Below are 13,213 nucleotides of genomic sequence, written 5' to 3' on the forward strand. Positions count from 1 at the left end.
GTTCCCCTCGTGGCTCAGTGGTTAACGAATCCGACTAGGAACCATGAGGTCTCAGGTTCGATCCCTGCCCTTGCTCAGTGGGTTAAGGATCCGGCGTTGCCATGAGCTGTGGAGTGGGTTGCAGACGCGGCTCGGATCCCGAGTCGCTGTGGCTCTGGCGTAGGCCGGTGGCTACAGCTCTGATTCGACCCCTAGCCTGGGAACCTACCTATGCTGCAGAGTGGCCCAAGAAATCGCCAAAAAAAAAAAAATGAAGTTTGAGAAGGGTCTATATAAGTTCTTCCTTGCATGGTTGGTAGAATTCCCCAGTGAAGCCATTCAGTCCCGGGCTTTTGTTTACATAGTCTGAAATTTGTTTCTTGAATTTTTTTATTAGGGTATAGTTGATTTACAGTTGAATGTTATGCCAACTTCTGCTGTACGGTAAAGTGATCCAATCATATATATGTGTGTGTAATATACACACATACACACATATACACAGACATTCTTCTTCTCATATTATCTTCCGTCATGGTCTATCCCAAGAGACTCGATATAGTTCCCGTGCTAAACAGGAAGATGTCATTGCTTTTCCATTCTAAATGTAATAGTTTGTATCTGCTAACCCCAACTAATCTACACTTCTTAGTCAACTAAACCTTCTTCCTTTAAGCAACACTCCTTCTGCCAGGCAGAATTGGGCACTCCTTTTCTGCCACGTTATGTCTTGAATATGTTATGTTTAAATGATTTTAAGATATTTCCTCTCCCGTTTAACATCTTTGCCATAAGGATTTGGCTTACAGTCTGTAGCATCTTAGAGTCAATGCAGTGTAGCTCCCGTATTATAGTCTTTTCCATGTCCTCTATCATCATTTGTGTGTCTGAGCCACCTGAGGGTGGAGACTGTGATGCATTAGCTCTGTGTTTCCCAGTGCCTGGACAAAGGACTCACCAGTACTAGTTAAACAAATAGAGGAATAAATGGCAAACAATATAGCTAGGTGTCTTATTTTTTTTTGGGGGGGGGGAATCACAGTCTCTTTGGATATATGCTAACATCTGAAAAATAACAGTAACTGCAGCTGTGTAGATGTGCCAGGCACTATGCAAAGCACTTACATATATTAACTATTTACTCACTTCATCTTCGCAATAACCTGATGAGGTAGATTCTATTTTTATCTTCGTTTCACAGATGAGGAAACAGAGGTTCCAAGAGGTTAGGCGGTGCAGTGGAGCAGAACCTGCCAGCCCAAAATGTCTTTTTGTCATATGGATTATTTCAAGCTAAAAACAATCCAGGTTCAAAAGACTCAAAGAAATGTTGTCCTTCCCCCTAACTGCCTGAAAAAATTTAGATAGAGGACCTATTCCGAAAATAGGAATTATTCTGCAAAGAAGAAGAACTAGGTAGGGCCTAAAAGTCAGAATCCACTCTTGTTTCCCGTTGTCTGTGCAGGCCCAGCACACATTTATTTGCCAGACATTAGCTTTTCCCACTCATGTGAATTGCCTTCCTCTCCTTTGAAGTCCCAAACCAGCACCCCCAACCTCCACCTTTGCCTTTAGCTGAAGATGGTGTTTAAGGTGATGGCTGTGGCCATTTTAGCAAGTTACTCACTCAGGTTTCCTGGGTCTTTCCCACATACACTTATTATTCGACTTTTGTTTGATTTTTCTCCTGTGAATCTGTCTCGTGCCAGTGTAATTCTTAGATCAGCCAGAAAAACCTAGAAGGGTAAAGGAAATTTTCTTCCTTCCCAGCAGCAAAATGTCCAAGCATAGTGATGATGGAGCTGGGATTTGAACCCGGGTGGTCTGGCTCCAGAGCCTGCACATCTCAAATAATAGGATCCCCAGGGCTGTCAACGGTAGATATAGTTAGTTATGTGAGCCTAAGAATTTCCCTAGTTGTGGTTGATTATGATGTTAGCTTTTTAAATGGGCCCCAGGATTAGTCAAAGTCTGATAGACCATCAGTCCTTAAGTTGTGATCCTCCATTTTTATTCCCACTTCTGTAAACCAGGAACAAGCCATAATGTATGCATGATAAATCAGAGACTTTTATAGGATGCAGTTTAATTTTTTTCCACCACAGCTGATAAAATGCTTTCATGGGATGTTAGAGGTCAAAGGGAGAGTAGAAAGTCAGTCCCAGCAGTTTAATTCCTCTGTTCTCCACATACACTGAGCTCCAGTTAGATAACTGTGGCTTCCAAGAGCTGTTTCCAGATAAACGTGAGTTCGGATTCCACTTGAATTCTTATCGTTTGTCCAACCTTGGTCAAGAATCTTAATCCCTCTGAGCCTCAGTCCCCTCATTTTATTTATTTATTTTTGCTTTTTTAGGACTGCACCCACAGCATATGAAAGTTCCCAGGAGGGGGGTCGAATCAGAACTACAGCTGCTGGCTTACATCACAGCCACAGCAACACGGAAGCTGAGCCTCGTCTATAAACTACACCCTAACTCACAGCTACGCCAGATTCCCCAACCCCCTGAGCAAGGCCAGGGATTGAACCCATATCCTCATGGATACTAGTCGGATTTGTTTCCACTGTGCCACAGCGGGAACTCCCAGTCCCCTCATCTTAAAAACTGGAGTTATAATATTGTTTTGCATGGGTGTTGGGAGGAGGGGATGCTATATAAAGGACCAATCACAAGAGCACCAAGGAGTCAGTAAATAAATGTGAGCTATTTTTTCAAAAAGGGAGAAGCGGGGAGTTCCCGTCGTGGCGCAGTGGTTAACGAATCCGACTAGGAACCATGAGGTCGCGGGTTCGGTCCCTGCCCTTGCTCAGTGGGTTAACGATCCGGCGTTGCCGTGAGCTGTGGTGTAGGTTGCAGACGCGGCTCGGATCCCGCGTTGCTGTGGCTGTGGTGTAGGCCAGTGGCTACAGCTCCGATTCGACCCCTAGCCTGGGAATCTCCATATGCCGTGGGAGCGGCCCAAGAAATAGCAACAACAACAAAAAAAAAAAAAAAAAAAAAAGGGAGAAGCTACGTTAATGTTTAATAAAGTTGTAAAGTATAATCAAAATGGAATTTTTGCCTGCTGTTGCTTGGAGTTATATCAGCTCCATGAAGTCACACGCTACAGCTTATTCAAGAAAAGTAAAGCTCCGATGGCAATTAACCATGTCTTTAATAAATAAGTAAAAATTAGACAATGATGAACTAATGATTAAAGTCATTTGAGTGACATTTCCCGACACTAGGAGCACTCAGAAGCTTGTAGGAGGTACATGATCCCCACGTATGGAAGAGACTTGCTCCCCCCACCCGCTACCTTGTAGCCACGACTCCTCCACATTTCCAGCTGCTGCAGTCAGGAGCCACGTGACTATATCTGGCTATGAACTAAAGTGACATACATCACTTTTAGGCATCAGATGCAACCCTGCCGCTCCTCCTTCTCCTACCTGGGCAATCATAAGGCCATGGGATATGATTTGGAAGCATCCATCTCCCTAGGCCCAATGGGACTCTGTGCATCGGAGGTCCTGCCAATCCAGGTTGGACATGTAGCTCTGAATCAGTGATGGAACTTAGTTGTAACAAGCCATTAAGATTTCATGGTTAACCCATGTGTATTTAATATGTTAAGCCGTAGGCCTCAGACGATACAGTATCTCAGGCAGTATTTATAATATTTTTTCTCCTTCTTATTTTTTTTTAATTGTCATTTCCCAATACAATTTTTTTCTACTGTACAGCATGCCATTTGCAGCAACATAGATGGAACTAGAGACTCTCATACTGAGTGAAGTAAGTCAGAAAGAGAAAGACAAATACCATATGATAGCACTTTTATCTGGAATCTAATATATGGCACAAAGGAACCTTTCCACAGGACAGTATTTATAAGTTTTAAATTTCACAACTAAAAAAAAAAAAAATCACTCTCCATTCATTTTCTACTTCCTTTTTTAACATATCCATTCTGCATCAGCTTGTTTACTCAGCAGACATTTTTCTAGTACTTGTTCATTGCTAGATTCTATTTTGGGTACTAAAAATATTAATTAAAAGACCCCATCATCCCTCTCTTCTCAGAGCTAGTATCTAGCTAGAGAAATAGACAAGAAAACTCTGGGAACCCAGAAAGAGGGATGCCAATCCCAGCTTTGGAGAGGGGGAGTCACACTGAGCCCTGATGGATGAACAGGAGTTTCATTTGTTCTACAAATGTTTATTGATCAGCTACATATGCCACATTCTAAGAATTGTGGATATAGTGGTAAGCCAGACAGGCAAGACAATAGATAGACACAAATAATTGGGCAAATTAATTTGAGTAACACTATGAAGCCCACTAACAAAGGGTGCCATGGTAGGAATGAACTGAAGGCAGCACCTTGAGCTTGGGTGCTCAGGGAGGCTCCTGTAAGGAGGTGACCTATGGAGTGAGTTGGCCGGATCCCGGGGGCTTCAAGGCCCTGAGGAGACATGAAAAGTGCAATTCTCAGAGTAGGCAGGGACGTGGAGCAGAATCCCTAGCTTAATGCGCTGTCACATGTTGCTGGGACACTTCGTTTTTCTTTGGTGGATATTTTAAGTTCCTTTGCTTGAAACGGTGAGGTTAGATCGATCTCCTGCAGTGGAGCTATCTATTACTGGATTTTGAAGCATTTCAGAAAGCAGTATAGTGGGAGGAGTCAGGAAAGAAGCAGCAGTAAGCTTTTAGGCAGAGCAGTTGACGTCAGGGTGCTTTGTGGATTTGCAAAACCCACAGGCTCTGGAGTTAGAAGGGTCTGGGTGTGAATCCGAGCCTCACCACTTTTCCAGCTGCTGATCTTGGACAAAGGACAGCCCCTCACTGCTTCATTTTCCTTCATCAAGTAACTGGGGGTAATAAGAGCCTTTATCCCATAGGCTGGTAATGAGGCTGAAATAAGATAGTGCATAAAAGTTGCTCCTAGCCATGGTGAGTGGCAAGAAGACATGGGGGGGGGCAGTATCAGCCGTGATGGGTGTGATTAGTCTCATTCTCATCTTTGTCTTTATTGTCATCATCACCGCTGTCTCTATTGTGTTGGGAGGCATTATTCCTCCCTCTATCTGCAGCGACTTTTTATGAAGGCTTTGCTTTCATTTGTTTAACAAATGACATTAGGCTGCTGTCCCTGAGATAACAAGTCCCAGATTCTCATCTCGGCAATTGAGACCCCCTTTTATGTGTTTTTTAACCAGAGTCATTCCACCCTACCTCCCGCTGTTAATAACTTCGCTCTCACCGCTCACACCCCAGGATTCTCGCCCCCAGTCAGCCTCCATACGTTAGTTGAAGCAGGTTTCTGCACTTGGCATAGAATGTCCTCTTTCTTACCTGTAATAAAATACGCTGAGCCTCTGTACTGTGCCAGCTCTCAGGGTGGGTACTTTTCACCAGTCATTGCATGAATCCTCCCCTGTAAGAGGCATCTGAGACTAGGGGAGGTAAATTTCCTGCCAAATCCAGGGAGCTAGAAAGTAATGGAGGAGGATTGGGGGAAACTATGCAGATCCACTCAGTCCTGCAAGATGGGACTGGGGACCCAGTTCTCTGATCCAGGATTAGGTAACCACAGCCTCACGGGGCCTCAGTCCATGTTGTCCATTGTGGGAAGATAGAACCCAACTTCAGAAAGCAGTGTAGTGGGAGGAGCCAGGAAAGAAGAAGCAGTAAGCTTTTAAGCAGAGCAGTTGACGTCAGGGTGCTTTGTGGATTTGCAAAACCCACAGGCTCTGGAGGTAGAAGGGTCTGGGTGTGAATCCAGGTGAACCCAGGGCAGAGGGACACACCAGCAAGGCATTCTAAGAGACAAAGGCTCACAGTTCCCATTGTGGCTCGGCCGGTTAAGAACTTAATGTAGAGTCTGTGAGGATGTGGGTTCGATCCCTGGCCTCGCTCAGTGGGTTAGGGTCCTGGCATTGCTGTGAGATGTGGTGGTGTCACAGACATGGCTCGGATCCCACATGCTGGCACCTACAGCTGCCATTGGACCCTTAGCCTGGGAACTTCCATATGCTGCATGTGTGGCCCTAAAAACAAAAAGGCAAAAGCTCTTGTCCTTTGTTGGCTCTAAGGCTTCTTAGCTTGTGAACCCTGTCCCAGACTCTCTCCTGGAAACCAGGCCTTGAAATCATTTTGTGCCAGCACTGAAGTAACCTCTCTGTTCATCTAACATGTCACGGGAGGCCTAGCCTTAGTTTCCTCATCTGCAAAATGGGGAGAGTCAGACACCTTCCTGGCAGGGCGATATGAGGAATAAAATGGATGTTGCATGTAAAAGACATTCGCACGCTCATAGCAAGCGTCCAAGTCAGTGGTGGTGATAAGTGAATCCCAGTCTTCCAACAACCAACATGACCTTAGACAGTGACTTCACTTCCAGGTTCCTCAGTTTCCTCATCTCTAAAATGAGTGAATGATGAATGCTGTATCATAAAGCCGTGAGAGTTAAACGAGGTATTTCTATAAGTACTTAGGAGAGGGCTCAGGATGCCTGTTGGACTCAATTGTCAGGAATCATGGAGCCCCTGTCTTCAAGATGATGTCCAAGCTGGGCATATGGAAGTTCCCAGGCTCGGGGTCCAATCAGAGCTGCAGCTGCTGTTCACAGCCACAGCCACAGCCATAGCAACGTGAGATCCAAGCCAAGTCTGCGCCACAGCTCCCAGCAACACCGGATGCTTAACCCACTGGGCGAGGCCAGAGATTGAACCAGCGTCCTCATGGATACTAGTCAGGTTCGTTACCACTGAGCAACAATAGGAACTCCAGAATAACACCGTTTGACCAGCACAAGGTGCTAAGATGCCTCCATGATGCAAAGAAGCAGGTGATGGGGAGCCACCTCTGTGAACCTCTGTCTCACTGGTGTCCTCTGTGCTGCCTGTCCATTCCAGGATAAGCCAGAGAAGGAGCAGCCTGGACCTCGCTGTGCACTGGCAGAGCCGCTCCGTGCACCCAGCTCTGTCTGCTCTTTGCACTGTCCCACCAGGCCTTTTCCCTTTTCCCTTTTTCCCTCTGTAAATGGCATGAGTGAAGCCCCTCCACTCCCTCTCAGTTCTTGTCACTCCTTTCCTGAACCAGAAATGGGCTGCTTTATTTTGTGTCTGGGGAAGGGAGGCCTAGGAGGGATTTCTTAGGAAACTAAATTGCACGGTTTCTATAAACGCTTGTCTTTTTTTTTTTTTTTTCTTTGGTCTTTTGGTCTCTTTCAGGGCTGCACCTGTGGCACATGAAAGTTCCCAGGCTAGGGGTCCAATCAGAGCTGTGGCCGCTGTGCCAGAGCCACAGCAATGCAGGATCCGAACCGTGTCTGCAACCTATGCCACAGCTCACGGCAATGCCGGATCCTTAACTCACTGAGTGAGGCCAGGAATCGAACCCGCATCCTCATGGTTCCTAGTCGGATTAATTAACCACTGAGCCACAAAGGGAACTCCTTTATTTATTTGTTTTTTTGTGTTTTGTCCTTTTTAGGGCCACACCCGCAACATATGGAGGCTCTCAGCCTAGGGATCTAATCAGAGCTGTAGCCACCAGCCTACACCTCAGCCACAGCAACGCTGGATCCAAGCCGCGTCTGCAACCTACACCACAGCTAATGGCTACCCTGGATCCTTAATCCACTGAGCAAGGCCAGGAATCAAACCGGAAACCTCTTGGTTCCTAGTCAGATTCGTTTCCACTGTGCCACATTGGGAACTCCGGGAACTCCTTTAAATGCTTGTCTTTATGCACAGAATGCAGGTACTTAGAACTTACCCACCTCTGTACTGGTCAAGGGCATCTCCCATGGGAGCCCTGTTAATCAGCCGTACTTCCCCTTCGGGGCCTCCAGCACAGCACATTGCTATTGCTCATGCTCGGCTCCCCACCAGACCTTGAGCAGGAGGAGCAGGGGCCGTGTCTGGTTCAGTGGCATGTTTCTAGGTTTCATTACAGTGCTTGAAACATAGCCGTGATTCAGTGAATAATTTTGTCGAAGGAACAGATACATTCATAGAGAGGCGATGACTCATGTGGCCCCGGGAGTGTGTCCTGACGATGGCGAGGCTCCCCCAGGAGGCACACTTCCCTCCTCTGGGCCAGGACAGACTCAGCCCGGGTCCTTTTCTGCATCTCATCCTGTGTGCCAGAAGGAGAGGGATGCAGGTGAGAATCTTAACGAAGCATCTGAGTCAGGCCTCCGTTCAGATCCCAACTCTTCCACTTCCCAAATGGGGAGTGTTGGGCCAGTTACAGGATCCTCTCAACTCCAGGAGAACTTTCCACAAGAGGAGAAGAAACAAGAACCAAAATAAATAAAAACCGAATACTGCTAGGTTTACCAGATACGGGACACTATTTTAAGTGCATTGACTATTATAACCTCCTTAATTAATCATTACAACCCCGGGAGGTTTAGGAACCAACCTTATGCTCTTTTTCTCCGGGCGTGCACTTAGACAGAGAGAGCAGACACCTTTATCCAAAATCACACAGCTAGTAAGTGGCAGAGCCAAGATTTGAACCGGGCAGCCTTGCTCCAGTGCCCATATTTCTAACTGTTGTACTTACTGCTTCTATCAAGATAATGCAGGAGCTTGGATGTACGATTCAGAAGGTCTTCTGGGGGGGTGGACCTCAGATCTGCTGCTTGCTAGATGTGACTTTGGGCAGATGACTTAGCCTCTCTGAGCTGTGTAACTTCCATATTTTATCCTGAGGGTAATAAAACAGGTAATGAACAAGATAATACATGAGATAGAGCTTTAAAAGCTATAAAGCTCTCTGTACCTCGAAGTATGAAGTGGATGTTAACTGTTTAGATGCCAGGGGTCTTGAATGATAAAGTGAAGTGTTTGCCTTTTATGCTTTGGGCCTATAAAAACAATGGGATTTTTTTTTTTTCCCAAAACAGGGCAGGGTGGAGGTAGAGAGGGGGGAATGGGTGGATAGATGGATGCGTGGATGGATGGATGGAAGTTGGATGGAGAGAGTTTATAAATAGTTTAGAAGACATGCTTCATGTATTCACTTAAAGGGTATGTGTAAGAAATATAGCATATTATCATGGTCTTGATTTGGGGATTTGACAGCTGGGGTGGGGGTGGGGGTCCAGTCCCAGGACTTGTACTTTCTAGTCATTTGAACTTAAGTCCAAAACGTCACCTCTCTGAGCCTCGGTGTCCTTATCTGTCAAAAAAAGTGATAAGAAACCTTCCTCATTGGCTTGTGATGAGAATTAAATTGGATCCTATAGAAAGAGCCTCAGGCTGGTCAGAGGTGCTAAAACGTCACCCCTTTTCCCACTGGCTGAGCCTCTTGATGTTTCCTCTTTCAGCCACATGATCCGAAATTGCTAGATGCCTACTTTTTTGGAATTAATTTCCTCAAGTAGGGAGAGGGCGCTTGGAAGATGCCCTCCACATTATCATCCTTTTGCTTACCTGCTGCAGGTGCAACTGGTGGGGGAAACCTTCCCTTCAGCAGGGGTCTTTGTTCTGCGGCAATTAAAGGCGCCTCGCTAATCCTTCTGCTTTCCAGATGCTCCTAGAGCCGGCTGTATTTTTAGCTCATCTCTTTTATATGCCTCACTTGGAAGACATCTTATTATTCATTTCAAAACTTGACAACTCCTATCACTTCGTCCCCCCCTCCCCTTTCCATTCTGATGCACAAAGGGAGAATGAAACGTAGCAGTCTCAAGCCAAGTTTTGCTTCTGCTTAGCTGAGACCAGAGATGTAAGAGTTTCTTCTGGCTGCATCCTCTCCTGGACCCACTCTGGGAGTCAGCTCTGTGTCACGAGTACTTAGTCTTTATCCTTATCTGCCTCATATTATCAGATATGCAATTATATACTGTATGCAGATGCACTCAGTGGTCCTGTGGATGCTCCTGTGTTGACACAAGCCAGGGGTGGCTGTCCAGTTCTGAGACCAGACTGAAAAGCACACAGAAGTGAATAATAGAGCAAGGAGGAATATTTCAACATTAAGTTACATATTCAGCAAACACTACTCAGCATTGACCCTGCACCAGGACATGTGCTAGATCATGGCATATATTTTGCATAAATAGAGAAGAGAAGATATTTCCTTATGGGACGTGCTTTGATGACTTTGAAATAACAAGGGCACATGTATTAAGTTCTTACTGTGCTCTGGGCTCACCCTGCCTTGTGTGTTGATTCAGAGAGTTCTCATAACAGCTCCAAGAGGTGGAGACAGTTATGCCTGGGATCCAGATTAGGAAGCCAAGTCACAGAAGGGATACATGCGTAGCCTGGGTGTCACAGCTCATGAATAGAGAGGCCCAGCCTAGACCTCTGGCTCCAGAGGTCTGGGCTCTTATCCATTGAGTCACACCCTCCCTGTTCTCCTCCACCCAGACTGCCTCCCCTCCAGGTCCATCATAAATGAGATCATGTGTAACCCACTCAGCCCAGGGCCCCGGGCTTTGCACGGCAGGTAGAGATGGTCATTGCCTGAATGGCGTCAAAGATAATCACAGGTGGACATGCCTGTGGTGAGAACAGATTTTATCCTGGAACACCTGACAGTAGGACAAGGAGCTGAGCTGCTTTCCAGTTTGTGCGGAGCTGTCTGGGGGAGAGGGGGAGTAAGGGAGTGAAGGTGGTGATGAGTGGGGAGCAGGGACTGTATCATGTCAGGAGTAAAACATGATACCAACAGGAAATGGGGGTTAGTCCAGTGAAGCTCATCTGGGCTTGGTAACTGGTGCTTATCCAAGCTTAGGCACCAGCCTGCCACAGAGACAGGAAGCCCAGCCCTACTTTCTTTAGGTGTTGGCAGGAACAGACAGATTCTTTTGGCAGCCTTGAGGTTTCTGAGGCAGGGACTTTGAGGGATGCTAGGGCCATTAGGGATGTGGCCTTGAACCATCAGAAGCAATGTTAGTGTTTGGTTCAAGTCTTTACAGGCCAAGGTTGAGGTCTTGTGGAGCAGAGGACTTGGAGGAGACTGGCTAGGGTTTGGGCAGGGAGAGTCTGCATCCATAGTTCCTTCCGTGTTCCATGGCTGGTCTCCGCAATCCTTGCACCAGTGGTCAAGCCACTGCTATTCTTATCCTTATGCAGATTCATGAGTGGACAGCCAGAAGGGGCAAAGATAGGTGCACAGATAATAAGTCATTGAAAGTCTAGAGAGCAAGTGTTTTGAACACAGGGACAGCAGACAAGAGGCTCAGGGGCAAGGAGTCCTGGCAGCCAGTTCTTTGGTGGCTCAGCCCTGCGATATCAGTAGAATCCTCAAAGCGACATGTCAGGTCCTGGCCTCTCCATCTCTCTAGCACATTCTGGAAATGTGCACAGAAGGGCTGTGCAGGTATCTCACACCCACACCCCTGAACGCCCAAACCCAGAACCTCACAGAATTGCTGAAGCCTCCTCTTCTGCTCTGGCTTGCCCATGCTGCTCTCTTTTCTTGTCTTGGTAGGTCTTGGTAGCCCTTATCTTTGGTGAGTTAACCCCAGTGCCCCCTCTTCCCGTCATCCTGACTGGCAGAGTTAACCACCCCTATTGTTCAGTCTTGGCATCTCTGAGAAGGTGCCACACTGGCCTGCGATTACCCAAGCCCGGGCTCTGTCCTCCACACCACATACTTTCCCATGTGCCTTTCATATGCCCCTTGCACCCCCCAGCATCCAACTCACAGCAGGCCTCCAGCTCCTGCCTCCTGTGTGAGAATCCAGGTTGTTGAGCTCTGTGTCCAAGTGTGCTCTCTGGCACTCCCAGATCCCCCATCACTTATATCTGCCAGCCCCTGACAGATGGCCACACAGTCCACACAGTGGCCTTCTGGGCTGGCATCTCCCAAACGGGCAAGCTGAGGTCTGGTGCAGTCCATGATGTCCCCAAGAACGAAAACAGTGGAGCCAAGGAATGTTCCAGACCCTTCCAACCCTAGCCCACAGGCCATTCTTACTCATGGGTTTCACCATAAGGTGACAGAGGTTGGGAGCACATCCAGTTGTCTCCAGAAACTACCAGTGCAGCCGGTGAAATAGGCACCTTGCCATCATCGTCACCAGCACTGGCCATCCAGGTTTTTGTTTGTAAACCGGAACCCCTGCCATGTGTGGCTTGCGGATGGTGGGTGGGAGGCAGGGGTTAGGGGTGCATGAAGATGAGCTCCATCTTTGACTCCCAGACATTTTGCCAGGCTGTCCCCAGACTAGAGAGTCCCATGCTTTTCCAGCCAAGAGCAGAAGCCCCCTCTGCGGTCTGGCCAGGGCCCTCCCTTCAAGCAGGACCGCCAGGTTTACTTGAGCCATCTGTCACCCGTGAGCCACCCTCCTGATGCTTCAGCTGTGTATCCCCTGGGCTCTTGTCTTGTCTTGTCTGGAAGGGGCTGCCATCCCCCGTCCTCCTCCAGCCTGAAGAAGGACTCCGTTTGCAGCCTCCTCAAAGGGTCACCTGCCCTGAAGATGACTGGCAGAGTGCAGGAGAAAGCCAATGATAATTTCAACACCCCATCCCCAGTTTTTTTCTTAATTTTTTTATTGTGGTTGATTTACAGTGTTCTGTCCATTTCTGCAGCACAGCAAAATGACCCAGTTCTACATATGTAGACATTCTTTTTCTCCTATTCCTTCAGAAGCCAGTATCCCCTGGCCGCTGGCCTGTCTTCGCACACTGCCAGCATTTTATGGGCTCTGCATCCCCAACTGATTGCAGGCCCTGTCTATGACATACTCTTTGATAGCATCACTTCCATTTAGTTAACCCTCTGGATGGAACATCTTAATCCCTACCACCCTCAAGAGTACTGAGTGTTACCTGGTCAGCTCCTACTAATCTAGTCCATTCAGGCCTCCATTCCTACCCTGCTCTTACCTTTATTATGGCATGAACACAGTATTTTCTTATTCACTCAGCAAATCATGACGGAGTCCCCATTAAGTGTCAGACACTGCGTTGGGTGCTGGGGAGGCTGTGGTGACCAGGACCTGCCATGGGGACTGCTTCCCTCATCTTCAGAGTCTAACAAGGGACACAAATGCTAAGCAGATGATCATGCCTAGGAAGGAATAAAGACTGTGAAGTGTGTTAGAAAGGAAGAAAATAGGGTAGTTTCCACAAGTATTTATCTGTGAGGATGTGGGTTCGATCCCTGGACTTGCTCAGTGGGTTAAGGATCTGGTGTTGCCCTGAGCTGTGGTATAGGTGGCAGATGCAGCTCAGATCCTGCTTTGCTGTGGTGTGGTGTAGGCCGGAAGCTGTAGCTG

The 13,213-nt window shown here is 47.3% G+C and overlaps 1 protein-coding gene across 34 annotated transcripts in view; it reads left to right on the forward strand.

The window, feature by feature from the left end:
- DAB1 (DAB1, reelin adaptor protein) overlaps nucleotides 1-13,213 on the forward strand; it is a 1,217,809-nt gene that overhangs the window by 1,113,633 nt on the left and 90,963 nt on the right.

This window comes from Sus scrofa, chromosome 6 (assembly GCF_000003025.6).
Source record: "Sus scrofa isolate TJ Tabasco breed Duroc chromosome 6, Sscrofa11.1, whole genome shotgun sequence".
NCBI classification, from domain to species: domain Eukaryota; kingdom Metazoa; phylum Chordata; class Mammalia; order Artiodactyla; family Suidae; genus Sus; species Sus scrofa.